This window comes from Rhinolophus sinicus, chromosome 14 (assembly GCF_057876585.1).
Source record: "Rhinolophus sinicus isolate RSI-liver-muscle chromosome 14, RSI-T2T, whole genome shotgun sequence".
Lineage (NCBI taxonomy): Eukaryota > Metazoa > Chordata > Mammalia > Chiroptera > Rhinolophidae > Rhinolophus > Rhinolophus sinicus.
In genome coordinates, this window is record NC_142514.1 from 10,912,587 (window position 1) to 10,928,812 (window position 16,226).

Here is a 16,226-nt window from a genome sequence, read left to right on the forward strand (position 1 = left end):
TGTAAGGAATGTGAGAAAAAATTACCATACAAGAACAAATGAAGCAGGAGGGAGGGAGGGCACAGAATTCAACATACAACTTCTATACAGTTAATTCAGCAGCAAGAGGGCAAAGATGCAGGTGTATCAAGTTTTCTATGACCCAATTATGCGTGTTTGCATTATTTGCTGCAAATCAGATACTTTTAAATTCTTGTTACTTTAATTCAATATTGTGAAGCCTTCATAAAGAGTCCCTACTTTTATCACTTCCAAAAATCTACGTATTTTATATTTTGAATTTGTTTAAAGCAGAGTCTTTAACTCTCCTTCTAATTACCTTAATGGAAGGTCCACAAAGCAAATTAAATTTATGGTGAGATCAGAGACTGCAGAGGACAATGAACCTTGGCAACTTTTATATCTTAAATAGTCTCTTTAGCCAAGTGGAAAACAAACAATAAATCTTTACTAGAATTTTGAAAAAAAACAAGAAAACTCGTGTTCAAATTACATATTTTATTCATTGTTTTAAAGTCCTAAGAAAAGTAAGCTATTTAAATGCCTTTTACTTATAAACGCCCAGTACTTCTAATCTTTCTTTAAAACAGAAATACATCACCATATATTACTAGACAGGGGAAACAACTAACTTAGCTATGGAATGTCCTTAGATAGAATGTCAGGTCCTAAAGTTTGAAGAATTGCACCTATGTGCGTGCAGTTTGTTCACAGGGTATCCTGAATGATACGGCATAGTTGTTTACCAAATTTTTATTAAAACACACCCACCTGCTACATTAGAGACGGATTCGTTGGAAATCTTGTACAATACAGGGTACTCTGACAGTAGACCCTCCACAGTTAAAAGGCCCATCCATCACCACCATGGTGACATATGGAAAAACCATTCTTCCTTCAAGAAAACTTATAAATGAAGGTTTTACACTCATTAGGACATTTCTTGGCCCGCCTTCAAAAATAATGAGGCCACTGGGAAAAGTGGAGGAAGAAAGGGTGTCCCTCCCATGTAGCTTCTCACCAAGCACCCCAGTACCAAATGTGCCCATATCAAACTTGGACGGACATGTTACTGGAGCCTGCTCCCCCAGAGTCAGTGCTTCTCCTCATCGGCTTCACTCCCCAAACACGCCAAAGGCCTCCTAATCGCACAGCAGATATGATCAATGGAGCAAATTTCAAAACAAGGCACAAGCCAAAAAAGGCAGCTGTGGGAAACTGGATGATCAGATAGGCACCCTCTACACAGAACTAACATTCCCTAAAATTGCTAATTGGTTCAGATGTTTCCCAAGGTTCCTATGAATCAGAAGAAAATCTCACATGTGAAAGGCAGTGGTAGAATTACAAGGCATTCCTGTTTACTTTGCAAAGATGGTAAAACAGTGAAGCAATTGCAAATTCTGGTTTGGTTTCTATGCCACTTTCCCACAATGCAGTTTCTATTCACATAGAACCCAGGACAAGAAGAGCAGCTCAACTATTTGATATACGATAAAACAAACACCTGTTTTAACTGAGGGTGTCCGTATTTTACGCATGACTTAAAATTATTTTTATATCTGCACACTCTGATCATGATTTATTAGTATTAGCTTATTGTTAAGGTGGTACAAATCATAGTTTCCATTCCCCTAGAGCTGTAGTTCTTGAACTTTAGCTGCATCAGAAGTAGCTGGAGGTCTTGTTACAACACAACTCACTGGACCCCTCTTTGAGTTTCTTATTTAGTAGGATGGGGTGGGGTCTGAGAAATTGCATTTCTGACCAGCTCCCTGGTGAAGCTGATGTTAGGGACGAGCCTTGAAGAGCCACGCTGGAGAAAGTGAAATCAGCCTTGAGTGACCCTGCAAGACAAGGCTCCAGTATGACGTTAAAAGGGCACGCAGGCCTCCTTCTGCCTTACATTCAAGTTCAGTTGATATTTCTTAGCACTGAATCTATCCAGACTTCTTTCTGTGCATACACACTGTATATGACTACATGGGACCCTTCAATTTGATAGTAGAGCAAGGACGAGGGTTCAAAGTCGGTTTTCCTGGACACAAATGCTTTGATTAAAGGGGTGCTGAAAGGAATGACTTTAACACTGTCAATGTACAAACATTTCCCTGGTCGTCCTCATCTACATGTCACTGAACCTACACTCTGCAAAATAAATTTTAAAAATTGTTCCATCTGCTGGCTTTCAGGCAAATCACTTTTAAGACTTACTTATAGCAACATAAGCGACTTGCTAATAGTTCTCCAAGACTCTGAAAAAAGAAAGACCTAAAACTAGGAATCATGGACTATAAGAGGTAAAGTTTGAAAACAAGAAAACTATGAGCATGAAAAATTTAACTGTGGGACTCACTAACATACTAATGAATCCAGAAGAAAAGCACTGGACAAAAACATTTCTACTGAGCTCATGGAATTCCAGAATTCCAGGATGTTCTGGTGTGTGATTTGCTTTTTTTTTTTTTTAAAGATTTTATTGGGGAAGGTGAACAGTGTGTACTTCCAGGACTTTTTTCCAAGTCAAGTTGTTGTCCTTTCAGTCTTAGTTGTGGAGGGCGCAGCTCAGCTCCAGGTCCAGTTGCTGTTGCTAGTTGCAGGGGACCTGCATCCCTTGCGGGAGTCGAACCGGCAACCTTGTGGTTGAGAGCCTGCGCTCCAACCAACTGAGCCATCTGGGAGCTCAGCTCAAGGTGCCGTGTTCAATCTTAGTTGCAGGGGGCACAGCCCACCATCCCTTGCGGGACTTGAGGAATTGAACTGGCAACCTTGTGGTTGAGAGCCCACTGGCCCATGTGGGAATTGAACCGGCAGCCTTCGGAGTTACGAGCATGGAGCGCTAACCACCTGAGCCACTGGGCCGGCCCTGATTTGCTTTTTAAAGGGGGTATAGTCTAACTGCTTCTTAACTGGCAGTCAAAAGCTTTTCCCTGAATGCTTTCAAATTATTGTCTCATCATGATGCCAGAGGGGACATGAGGGAATGAGTAATGGCACTGATGTTTCCGATCATACTCTCCATCTCCTAGTCATGACTCTTCACACACACACACACACACTTTATCAGTGCAGGTCCAATCAAAGGCATTCACTCCAGATGTAGTACACTGGTCCTTCCCACACAAAACTGGCCTGGAGGGCAAAATAAGACCAGATGGACACACTTCGGTGGTAGTGAGGAGCCTGAATTGGTGTCTGTACAGGGGGTGGGGAGAGATTAATTTTGCTGATAGGACCCAAGCTGGGTCTCGGGAAGCTGCTCAAGCCTGTGGCTAGATAGAGCTGTCATTATGGTAGTGTGTGAAGTGACTGACCTTGATAGCAAGAGATCAGAGGTCAGAAGAATAATTTGGAGAGGCATTTCCCAGAATACCACATTAGCATCTGAATCAGAAAACCTCAAGAGCATAAAAGGACAGGCTGGGACTTACAACTTAGGAGGCAAGAAACCCTTTAGTTTTTCTTTAAACTGCTGGGGTTATCATTTATCTGCTTATATCTCTAAACTGTTTTGATTTTATGGGTAATACTTTGTAATAGGAACAAGACAAGCATGTTTCATGGTTTTATGGTTTGAGGAATAAGGAGACAAAATGAAAATTGAGAAGAACACTTCACTTGGGCTGTGGACACCTTGAAGACAAGTAACTGTTCAGAACGGTCTCCCAAGTTGCAGTCGGACCACAGGGGCTCTGCCTGGAACAGATATCAATTTCTCTTCTGATGACAACAATAGTTCCGTTTTAATATAATTACAGTAAGTGTTTGCATTTAGATCGATGCCCATGGAAGATACATAAATATAATGTTTATTTTAAAGAAGGGAAGTAGGAGGTAGTATCAAGTTATCCTTTTGCAAAGTTACTACAGAACCTTTCAACTCCTCCTTCCTAAGATTTGGTTCCAGCCACGTGTGCCCTTTAACTAACTCAGTCTAAAATAGAGATTTCAGTTAGTCACCAAGGACACGGTACTGGATGCAAAAGAACTAACTTCCTCCGCATAGACATTGCTTTTTCTTAGCACCTGCCAGCACCATCTCTTCCTGTGCTGGGCGGAGGGCCCTCCCGGGGAGGGAGGGGTGAACGGGGAGGGGCATCCTGTATCTATCTCAATCTGAGTATTTAGCACACTGTTGAAATAAGTCTCCCAATAAGATTATACTATCCTAGAGGACAGGAGCTATTTTTTTTCATGAAAAAGTTTACTGAACTGAACCCATCCACAGAAGCCCAATGGTTACACATCCCTTACGAGTCGTGCTGAGAACCGGCTCCAGTTCTCACAACCTACCTGGAGCCATCAGTATCAGTAGGCCTTTCCCAGGGGAAAGGCCAAATGCTTCTTTAGGTGTTGCCCCCACACGCCCCCGCCCTTTTTTTCGCTTTTCCTATTTTATTCCTCAGTTGCAACATGGCCAGAAAGTTACTGATTGACATCAAAACAACTTACTGATATCAGACAAAGCTTGTTTGGATCTTAAGCTTCGGTGTACACATTTTTATTAAAATTATACCCACATCTTTAAAAACGTCACTCCTCAGGTCACTTACAGAACATCCAAAACTAGAGGAACTTTTGTAACGGGCATGAGAAAATTTTAAGTCCTGTATAACCATATATGCCACAGGCAGGAACAAAAGAAATCCCCTATTGGCATTGTTTGCATTTCTCAACAAACCCAAGTGAAAGACTGCTTGATGAATAGGGCAGCACTTATCAGCTAAAAATTAACAACATGAAAACCAGTAATAGTTCCTTGTCCATTTCAAGTAGTCTTTTGATTCAATTTCTGGGGAAGGAGAAGAGGTTCAGAGTCTCAGTTTAATCTGATAAATTGTTAATTGCAGTTCTAATGGGGGGGGGGGTACTCTTTTAAGTGGCTCTGTTTAGAAGTGAAAACAATGTTGCCAGTCATAAAGTTTCTGGCCTGGTGTCAAAACAGGAAAATCCTAGTCAGGCAGGAGAGAGCCAAGCTGAAATATGGTATAATCTTATTCTCTGCCCCGGAGTACCAAAATTGACTCAGATTCATGCTATGCAAATTTTCCCACTCTTCTCTCCAGCAGGAGAGAATACGTACCCACCTTAGAAAAGCATGTATTCTGGAAAACCCCCAGGATCTGAACTTTATAAATAGACAGGAAGGATTCCTTCCTTTCCTAGGGGAACCCACTGGTTCTCCTCTCAGTCACGTCTCCCGAGACCACCACAGAGCAGGCTGCTCCAGGACTGCATAGGGCTGGAGGAGACAAGGAGAAATCACCACCTCGTAAAGATTAACCAGGACCGGGTCCATGGATCAGGAAGAAGCTAATACAAAAAGAATTTAAAATAGTCACCTAAGTAACATCCCATGCCTTATTCATAGACATTGGCATATGAAGTGGAGTTTGGGCCCTGGGTGACTTCTATGAAAACAAAAAAATGGACGCGGAGATTCAAATACTTCATACTTATTTTCATCAAAAGCACATCATCTTAATAAAAACCACCAGCCTAATACAATAACCAGTATTGTAGTGTATGTAATCTGAACAAAAACTATGAAAGGTAGGTATTACCATATCTACCCTAAAGGTGATGCAAATGAGATGCTAAATAACCCAGTTACTATGCAACAGAGATTTGGATGCAAATGTCTGTTTGCCTGATCAAAAACCATGGTCTTAATGGTATTACCATGTATCCTCCCTCCTTCCCACAACACATTCCTGCCATCACTTCAGGTCATGCGGTCCTAATAATTAGTACCTTTAATTATTAGCCAAGTGGTCTTTCCTCCCCAAACCTCTGTAATACTTAGTTATATCATCAGATCTTCCCACTTAGAGCAGGACTAAGTGAATAGAGAACTCTTTCCAATCAATACTTCCCATGTCTAGAATATTTCTTAAAGCTGACAATTAAATCTTAAGTAAGAAATGAGTGCATATGTCCACAAACAAACTTATATAAGAATGCTTGTTGCAGCTATATTCAAAGTAGAAACAACCCAAGTAGCTATCAACAGAAAATGGGGAAAAAAAAAAAAAAAAAAAAAAGTGGTATATTCATATTATGGAATACTCACAGCAATAAAAAGGAATAAACTCTGATAGATGCAACTACACGGATGAATCTCAAAAAAAACCAAGATGAACCTCAAAAAAAATCTGTTGGAACAGTGGTTACCTCTGCAAGGCATGGTATTAACAGGAAAGGGGCATGATGGAACTTTCCGAGGTAATAAAAGTATTTTCTATCCTGATGTAGGTGATGACATATGGCTGTATACATATGTAAAAATGTCTTTGAGTTGTGCACCTAAGATTTGTTCATTTTACTATATGTAAATTATGTCTTAATAAAATATTGCTAAGAAAAAAAGACTGGCTACTGTCAAAGCTGGTAGAGTGAACTGTAAACCCTGTTTACACTGCTGTCACATGGCGGCAACCTACAACTTTCACCAGGAAACAGAAGTATCAGCAACCCACTGTCAGAATTAAAATTCATTACATGAGGTCTTCAAGAATACATTATTCACATAAAATGCAACCAGCCTGTAACTCACATATGTAAATCAAATAGCAAGAAACATTTTAAGATTGGGCCGTGGGATTTCAGGAAGCTTACTAAAATGGGAGAGAAGGCAAAAAGGAACACGGTGTAAAAGCCAACAAATCAAATATAAAATCCATAGTCCATAATCACTTCCAGAGAGAACTATGGAAAAGAGGAAATTATCAGGGGCACTACTTGTATGAAAAGTAGCATTAATTAAAGCAGAGATCAAGAGTTCATCTCCCAGAGAAGAGATAAGAGGTAGCATCTGAGCTTTGAAAAAATCAAGTAGTCTCCCAGCATTCAAAGTGATATTTTTAAGTTAACAAATGACCAATCACAACTCTCACCCACCTAGGAAGAGCACCCTGTAGATTCTTTACAAAAATCCCTCAAAGTCACAAGAGCTGGAAAACTTGAGAAACTGGCCTGATTCTGATTATATATAGAGAATAGATAGCCAACCAATGTGCACTGGGCATGAATGGGTACATGGTATTTCCAAGTGTCCTGGAAACCAATAGGGTCATTCATGGGGAAGCAGAAGTTAGAAGTAACTCAAGGATAATATCTTTTGCATCCCACCATATAGGATTAGATTTCTTCAGTTTCATTCAGGACATGAAGTTAATATATCTAGAATGCATTTGGAGATACAGAGGGATAGGGCATCAGACAAAATGAAGTTTATCATGGTCATAAAACACACAGTGCTGTTGGGGGGAATTATGTGTACCTGAGAATAAACAGAAACACTACACAGTCTGAGAGTTTTACTGCACAGGGAACCCAAGAGCAACCAAAAATTGGATGTCAAAATGGTAGGCAGACAGGATCACAATGCATAGATATGAAAGCTCAAAAGTCTAAGGGAAGTCACTGCTTATTCTCAGTGACACTCTGGATTTCTATCTAAAATAAGAAAAGGTTTAGAGGGTTTTAAGGAAGGATAGAAAAGGCTCATGAATTGGGCCAAATGAATAAAAGTTAAAGAATGCAGGATTTTCAACACAGAACAGAAAACACTAAGGACAGATTTTAACACATTGTGGTAATCAATATATTTGGAAATCAAGAAAAGATCCATAGGTAGAATTGGGCCCTCTCATTCACAAAGAAAGTATTATAACAGTGAGATCAATAATCTGTTAAGAGAGAATAGAAGCTTGCAGTGTATCTGAAAGGCAGGCACGTCTCCCTGTTACACGGTCCACTATTTACCAGTTGACAAGCATCCACTTCTCTCATATCTCCACAGACCTGGCGTTCTCGAAACATATTTGCATATAATGGTATTGTCTGAATATGTATAAAGTGGTTAAATGCAAAACAGAATCTAATGATTATGAATATACTAATACGTTATGCTAAGAAGTTCCACATCCAGCTATTTCGGTGTCAGTATTAACACTGGGGACCTCAGCCCAGGGAAGGACTGGGTGATCTTTTTCAGAACACGCTCCTGTCAGCTGCTTTGGTTACACCAGGTGCCAGGTATCAGTTCCAGGCTCCCTTATTTGCTTGACATTTCCTGGCGACATTACCACAGGCTCAGGAAAGGGTAGCAGAGAACCTAAGACTACGCTTTTTCACTAGACACAGAACAGAAAGCTTCATCAATGGATACAGGAACTCTATGTACATCATTTTTAAGGTGTATCATTTACACAGCAAGAGAAACAGTGACACTCTGGGTAGTTATTTCTGGACAGTTCTAGCACTCTCCAGCAGATATCTTGGCCTTCCTATATACATTTGATATGACCGTTACTCTTTCTTTTTCCTGCCTTTGACTCCAAAAGTAAACTAGCTTTTCTGCAGGATTACTCAGTGATTTTGGAAGATGTGATTATTCTTTTAGGGAACAGCCTTAAAGGAGCACAATTATTTCCAACAGAGCTTCTTCTGACTCTGGGTGGCTAGAAAGAGCTTGATTGTGTTAGGTCATAATAAGAGAGGTATGTTCTCTTCGGCATCCTGCTCCCCACCAAAAAATTTAAAAAGGCAGGGCATGTTGATATTTTAAAATTCGCTAAGGTGTGAAAAGGTTTCTTCAAATGACACCCTCTGCTCATTTTCCTGTCCTGACTCTGAAGATTGACATAACAGACAAAGAACTTAGTTATTCCCCCCAAATTCAATGGAATGACAAGGACCAAGGGCAACAACAAAGAAAAGGGAATCCCAGGAAAAGAAAGAAGAATAAACCATAGAAAAGAATTTTATAGGAGGGACAAAATAATTTCACAGTGGAGAAATCTAATAAACACGACGTCAGCCAGGTGATCAAGGTAAGCAGAACACTGATAAATCGCCCTGATATGGTGTGATGAGAACAGCACTTTACCCTCGTGGTCTTCTTTCCCCAAACCTGTAACTCTAGTCTGACCACAAGAAAAACATCCGACAAACCCAAACTGAATGACAGTGCACAAAATACCTGACAGAACTTAAACTGTCAAGGTCATCAAACAAGGAAGTCTGAGTACTCTCACGAGCAAGAGGAAAAAACTAGGGCGACATGAAGACTAAGTATCCTGGATGGGATCTTGGAAGAGAAAAGGCACATTAGATTTTTAAAAAATAAGGAAATCTGAATAAAGTATGGATTTTTGTTAGTAATAATAATGTATTAATATTGGTTCATTAATTGTCACAAATGCACTATTATGACTAGATGCTAACAGAGAAAACTGGATGTGGGGCATATGGGAACTTTGTTCTATTTAAAATTAAAAAGCATTTAAAAAGTTAAAAAATTTAATAATATGAAATAAATTACAGAAAAAATAAAACTACTCACAATATGGCATAGTAGAAAAAACACAGACTTTAGACAAAATCTGGGGTTTCAATCACACACTATCACTTATTGGCTGTGTAATCTTAGGTAAATTACTGGGTGATTCACTGAGCTTTAGTTTCTGCATCTGTAAAATGGGGATCACAGTAGTGCCAACCTAACTGGGTTGGTTTGAAGGTTAGATAGTATATATGCGGCTTCTGGGGCACCCAACACCCCACCCCAAGAACCCTCCCACAGCTCTTCCTCAGACAGTAGGCCACTCCTGACTGATTGGGGTAAAAGGTAGCAGCTGTTTCTACAAAGCAGCAGCTAAGATTGCACAGAGCAGCCATCCTTCCTCCTTAGCAACCGTTCAGGAGTCCAGTGTGACACATTACACACCCACCTAATGGACTATGATAATGGAGTGAGGTCGCAGATTGCACAGTAAGAGAGCAAGAAGATTTTGTAGGGATTCAGGATTTCCCAGTTTAGCTAGGTTTAAAATCAACGGGGACATTTTCTCTTTTTTAAAATTCAGATCCACTACTCTCTTCCCAGCCCCTTGAGGTTAGTTGAGTGAGTCTGCTATGACGCCAAGGAATCTAAACTTTACGTAAGCTTCCCAGGTGATTTGGATAAAGGTGATCTCTGTGGTTTTTAGATGAGTGGTCTCTTCCTCTTTTTCAGAAAAGGAAATCAAGGCCCAGAGAATGCAGAAGTGATTAGGTTCAGAGGCAAGTAGCTCAGGAGTGGCAAGGTCAAGGCTGGGACAGGAATCTAGTTTATATACCTGTTTTTGAGTGCGTTTTTTTCTAAAACGAAGGGCCTGAACCACAAGCCATCGCTTGGAACTGCATGTGTGACTGAAAGAGGAGAAAATGGAAAGGAAAAAAAAATTTTTTTCGGAAAGAAGATTCTATGGGGAGAGTTGGTGGGAAAATCAACTGCTCCAGGACTAGTTAACAGAGATGACAGGCTAAGCTTTAAATCTGTTCCTAACATTTACAGACTCTCCTAACTATGGAAAGTTTTAAAACTGAAATTTGTTCCCCTTTTGTAAATGGGTGTGGGCTAATATTTAAGAAGTATTGAAAACCAAAACACTCAAATTTTAAGTGTAAAAACTTCTACTTGAAAACTTTTATCTTGATTTAAAGTAACCAAAAAGGCTGTAAATTATGATAATATTATACATGAACCAGATGCCAAAATTAACTTCAGTATGAATAAAGGGCATTTTAGAAACAGTGGTTTAACATTACTCTTTTGAAGTACCTGTCCCAAGATCTGCTCCTTTGCTTTGGGAGCTGACCACAGGCTGAGTCAAAGGAATCCGATTAAAAAATTAAAGTGTTACCTTAATACCAGAAGGGGAAACAATTCAACTTCCTAGAACCACCTGGCAAAGATTACAATGCACACAATTGTACATTCATAATCATCCGCCAGGATTTCCAGGCCAGGATTTCCAACGGCTTCTGTTGTAATCCACCCTCAATTATTTTTTTCTGAGTGATAAAGCAATCACGGAGAACTACCACCAGTTGCCACATCTAGCCATTCACTGGCATCTGTAACCATATATTCCTTCTTGTTCCTGTGGATGAACCGTTCGTGTTCCTATCCCTGGCCAACCCCTCCACGTGAAGGGAGGTAGATTCTGCCTTTCTCACTACTCAGGGACACTGCTCTAACAAGTCTTCCTCTCCATCCAAACCAGCCCCTCCCTCGAGGTCACTCCCATCAGCATATAAATATGTTACAAAATCTGCCATCTGAAAAAACAACCCTCTCAATCCTAGTCATCTCCACTTAACACCTCATTTCTCCGCTCTCCTTTATAGAAAAACTCTTCAAAAAAATTCATATATTGTTTGTATGCACCGTCTTCAACTCTTCTATTCTCTTAAAACCATTCCAAACTGGCTTTCTCGTCTTTACCACTCATTGACAATACTCTTTATTGCATTCAACATCAATTCTCAGTCTTCATCTGACTTGACCTCTCGTCTGCGTTATGACATGGTTGATTATTTCCTCCTCTTCAGGAAACACTTTCAAGCATGGTGGCTTCCAAGATGCCACATTGCCCTGGTTTTCTTCTACCTCCCCAGGGGTCCTTTTCTAGTCTTTTGCTACTTCCCCCTGGCCTTCCTGATTTTTAAATGCTGGAGGCGCCAGACTCAGCGTCCTGTCCTTCACTCACTCCCTTGGTAACCTCATCCAGTCTCGGGGCTTTATATCCACCTGGGTCTAATGACCCTCACTTGGTATCCAGACAAATGTCTCCCCTGAACTCCAGCCACACACACCTCCACCTGGATGTCCTAAAGGCATTTCAAACTTAACATGTTTCCAACTGAACTTCTCATCTCTCCTGTACTTTGCTGAACTTGACCCCTCACCCTCTCACCCAGCTCAGTTAATGGCAGCTCCATTCATTCAAACGCCCAGGCTGAAAATCCTGCGAGCACGTTCCATATCCCAACCAAGAGCGAATCCCCCCCGGCTCTACCTAATCCACCCAGTTTTTCTCCTTCTGCAAACAGCCTAGTGAAAGTCACCATCATTTCTCACTTCTCACCTCGGTTACTGTCACCACTTCTCAGCTGGTTTCCTCATTGCCACACTTGCCCTCTTACACAGTCTTCTCAGAAACCTAAGTGACCAGCCATTTTGCTCAAAGAATCTGCCAGTCTCCAATGGCCAGAAAGGCTTCCACATATAACACCCTCTCCTGCACTGTGTCCCCCTCCTCTCCTAGCACGCTCGCCTTTGTTCAGTCTGTTCCAGTCACACTGGACTCCTCCTTATCCCTTGACTGTCCCAAGCACACTCCAACTCTGGACCTTTGCACTGGCTATTCTCTCTGTTTGGAATGTTCTTTCCTTAGATATCCACATGGTTCACTTCTTGTATAAATCAAGTCTTTGTTCTAATGTCACCTTCTCCATGAGGTCTACCGTGATCACCCTCGTTATTAATATAACCCCCCTATTCCCGATCCCCTGTACCACGCTATAGTTTTGCTGTAACAGCATTAATCATCTTCTAACATACTAGAGTATGTATTTGACATTTCTACTACGGCCTCCTTCATCTGACTTTAGCTCCATTAGAAGTGGGATTTTTGTCTGTTTTGTTAAGTAATATATCCCTGGCATCTAAAATAATACTGGGCACAGAGTAGGCAATCTATAAATACCTGCTGCATGAACAAATGAAGGATGAGAGAAGAATTAACTGAACAAAAGGAAAAACTGTGCTGCCATTTAAGAAGTCAAGCCTCTGTTTTAAATGTCAAACCCTCATAACAACTAATACTTGATACCACAACTTAAATGTTTCAAGAGATCAAAAACTAAACTTTTTCCAAATATTTATTCTCCATTTCAGCAAATGGTCCCACTATCTACCTAGCTACACAAACCTGAAATATAAATCAGCCTTGTTTGACCCTCTTACCCTCCCATACCCAATTCATCAAGAAGTCCCATCAGGGCGGCCGGATGGCTCAGTTGGTTAGAGCGCGAGCTCTGAACAACAGGGTCGCCGGTTCGATTCCCACATGGGCCAGTGAGCTGCACCCTCCACAACTAGATTGAAGGACAATGACTTGGAGTTGATGGACCCTGGAGAAGCACATTGTTCCCCAATATTCTCCAATAAAAAATTAAAGAAAAAAAAAGAAGTCCCATCAATTTTAATATAAAAATTCAGCTCAAATTCCTCCACGTCTCTTTATCTCCAGTACTCAGACTCAGTCCAAGCCACCACAGTCTCTCCCCTGTACTATTTTGATGGTCTCCTATTTGTTCTCTCTGTTTTATTTTCTTGCCTTCTTCAATCCACTTCCTAAAGAGCGGCAAAAGTGTTCTTTAAAATGTAAATTGGGTCATAACAGTCCTCTGCTCAAAACGTCAGTCTCACAGAACCTGGTCTACATGCTCACGCCATCGGTGCTCCTCTACTTGCTCACTATGCTGCGTCCACAAAGGTGGCTGTAGGTCCTCCAAATGTCCTATTTTCACTGGCCCCAGGTCTATGCACATGCTGTTCTCACTTCCCTCCACTCTTCATCCTTCAGACCTCAGTAAAAAAAAAATGTTGTCTCCTGTTTAAAGTAGCTCTCCCCTCTTATTCTGTATCTCATTCCTTGTTTGTTTCCTTCATAATTTCTAACAATTTGCTTACTCGTTTTTTGTTTCTTCCCCATTACAGTACACGCTCCATGAGGGCAGGGACCACACTAGCACGCGTAAAAGGGAGGAGGAACTGCTTCCCTGGGAACGTCTGAGAAGCGCTGCTGGGGGTCGCTCTCATTCCAGCACCCATTGCCTCCACGCTCTCTAGATGGAGCACTTCTATGATTTCAAAAGGAATTCAAGACAAGGTTTCATTGGCAAGTCGCATTAACTCCAACTGCTATGGACTGAACTGTATCCCCCCAAAATCGTATGTTGAAACCCTAACCCCAATGTGATGGCATTTGGAGATGGGACCTTTGGGAGCTAATTAGGTTTAGATGAAGTCACGAGGGTGGAGCCCCTATGATGGGGTAAGTGCTCTTATGAGAGGAAGAAACACCAGAACTCTCTCTGCCGTGTGAAGACAGAGCAAGAAGGCAGCTAGCTGTCTGAAAGCCAAGAAAAGGGCCCTCACCAGCACCCTGATCTCAAGCCTCCAGCCTCCAGCATTGAGAAATAAACTTCTGCTGTTGAAGCCAACCAGTCTGTGGCATTTTGTTACAGTAGCCTGAGCTGACTAAGATGCCAACCAAAAGGAGAACACTCTAGTCTCATCCCAACAGAACCAAACAAACAGGTAAAAAGACAACTGGCGCAGTCGCATCTGTCAAGACTCTCCGCTGCTCGTCTGATGGTGCTCTTCCCAAACGGCTACACTCTGAAGACCAAGCACAGCTAAAGCTATTGCATTAAATACTCATCGCTTGCAAATGCTCAAATGCTAGAAGACTTCATACCTGGCACCAAAGGGTGGTGAGTAGCAGCCCCCCCCCCCCCCGCCACCCTCCAACCTACCCACCTCCAGGCACAAAATTGGGTGACTCAGGCACACCAAGACTTACCAACAACTGTGTTTTGTTTCAGAAAGACTCATTGATGTTTCAGTTAGGAAGTAATTTTGGTTGGGACTCATGACAGCATATAGAAATATTTCCTCAGGCGATCTTCCCATGGGATTTCTGCCTAAATGAGAATCTCATGGGACTCTTTATTAAACTATTATTTGTTTGCTCTTTTTTTTTCTAAGTAGACATTTCAAAACGCTCAGTTTTCCCCCCTCGAAAACTAGGCTCTAATTGTAGATTAGCGTGATGTGGCAACTAGATTGAGATATTTCCTTAGAAAATTACTTTAAACATTCAGGAGCTTACATGTTTTATAAAAGGGAACAGTCTAACACTGTATTTTTAAAAATTCAGATTTTGTAGAAGCTAATTACTATGTCAGTTATTTCTCTGATACTTCTATCTTGGAAATTTCAAAACACAGTCTTTAAACTTAGTGGTTAAAAACAAAATGTCCATCTTATAGGGACAAATAAAGAAAAATAAGCAACGTAGTTGACAACAGGCTACTAAGGTCCCAAAGTCCAGAGCTCCACTTCTACAAAAAAGAGCAACATCCACACCAAATTATCAAAAGCATCAAGTTTGGTTACAAAATGGAGAAAGGCAGTCTTAGTATTTTGTGACTGGAACCAAAGCTGCTCTGAAATGGAACCTGGACAACAAATACAGTGGCAATAGGATGCGTGAGCTGAAAAGATGCCCTGCCTTTTAGAATCTGTGATTCCAAATACTAATCAATATTGCACTAAGTGCAACAGAGAACAAAGGGCTAGAAAAGGAAACTCTCCAAAGTGCAAAATCCTGAGGGCCCTAAAACAGTACTAACCTCTAAAATTTTTAAAAGATTGACACTTGTTTATCTTTCCAATAATTTTAATAAAGAGCTTCATTTGTACAAAACCCAGTCTCACCTGCGAGTATCCACGGTCAGTATGCTCCTCCCTCCTCTGTTTGCCTACTGCAGGGGGAAGGAACAGGAGCTTTTACAGCTTTGGGAAAGCAAAACGTAGCTCCTTCTCATAAAACGGTTTTAAGCCCCTGGCCTAGACATTTATAGCAGTCATTACAGAACTAAAGGGAAAGATAAACTAGCCTTCCCAACCCATTTAAAAATAGAATCACCTAGTCCTACACCATATACGTATCTCCCAGAGATTCAGTAGCTTTTTCACAGTTACATGGAGAATTGGTGATTATGCCAGGAAATAAAACTCATGTCTCCTTACTCTTAGTCCAGTGCCCCTTTAATACACCATGTTGCCTCCCATTTGGTAATCAAAGTAGTAAATCAAGACCTAAGCAAATTGGGAATCTGCACATGGAAAACCCGATCTCCGTAGTCCCAGAGTGAATCCCAAACTTGAGAAGCCAAATGAAGACTGCTTGGGAAAAAGCTTGCTAACAAAGCTAACAGAATACTTTGTACTCAGCGGACTATTTCTCCATCACTTCAGCCCCTCAAACTGTGTCTTTTCAAACTGTCCAGCCGCATGAGCGCAAAAACAATTGTGCTTTTATTCTTTTCCCCAAAAAAGCTTAGGTCAAAAAGGAGAAAATAATCTTGTTTCTTTCTGCCAGAAGTTTGGCGTAGTGGGACTGTGCAGAGATGCACCTACTGTGGAATCTTCCCACACTCCTGAGCTGTTCAGAGTAACCAGCAGAGGCATGTTCCATACACTCCCCAAATATCTGAGCTGGCAACAACAAAAGACATTCAGAGATCTTAGCCCTGGGACAATAGCTTCTGTCAGTCAACTCCAGTTCTCACGATTCTGTGTGTCTGCTCTTACTTCAACT

General features: G+C 41.1%; 1 protein-coding gene across 1 annotated transcript in view; it reads right to left on the reverse strand.

Moving 5' to 3' along the window:
* The window catches only part of FBXO42 (F-box protein 42), a 74,786-nt gene that overhangs the window by 10,579 nt on the left and 47,981 nt on the right, over positions 1-16,226 (reverse strand). The window lies entirely within an intron of this gene.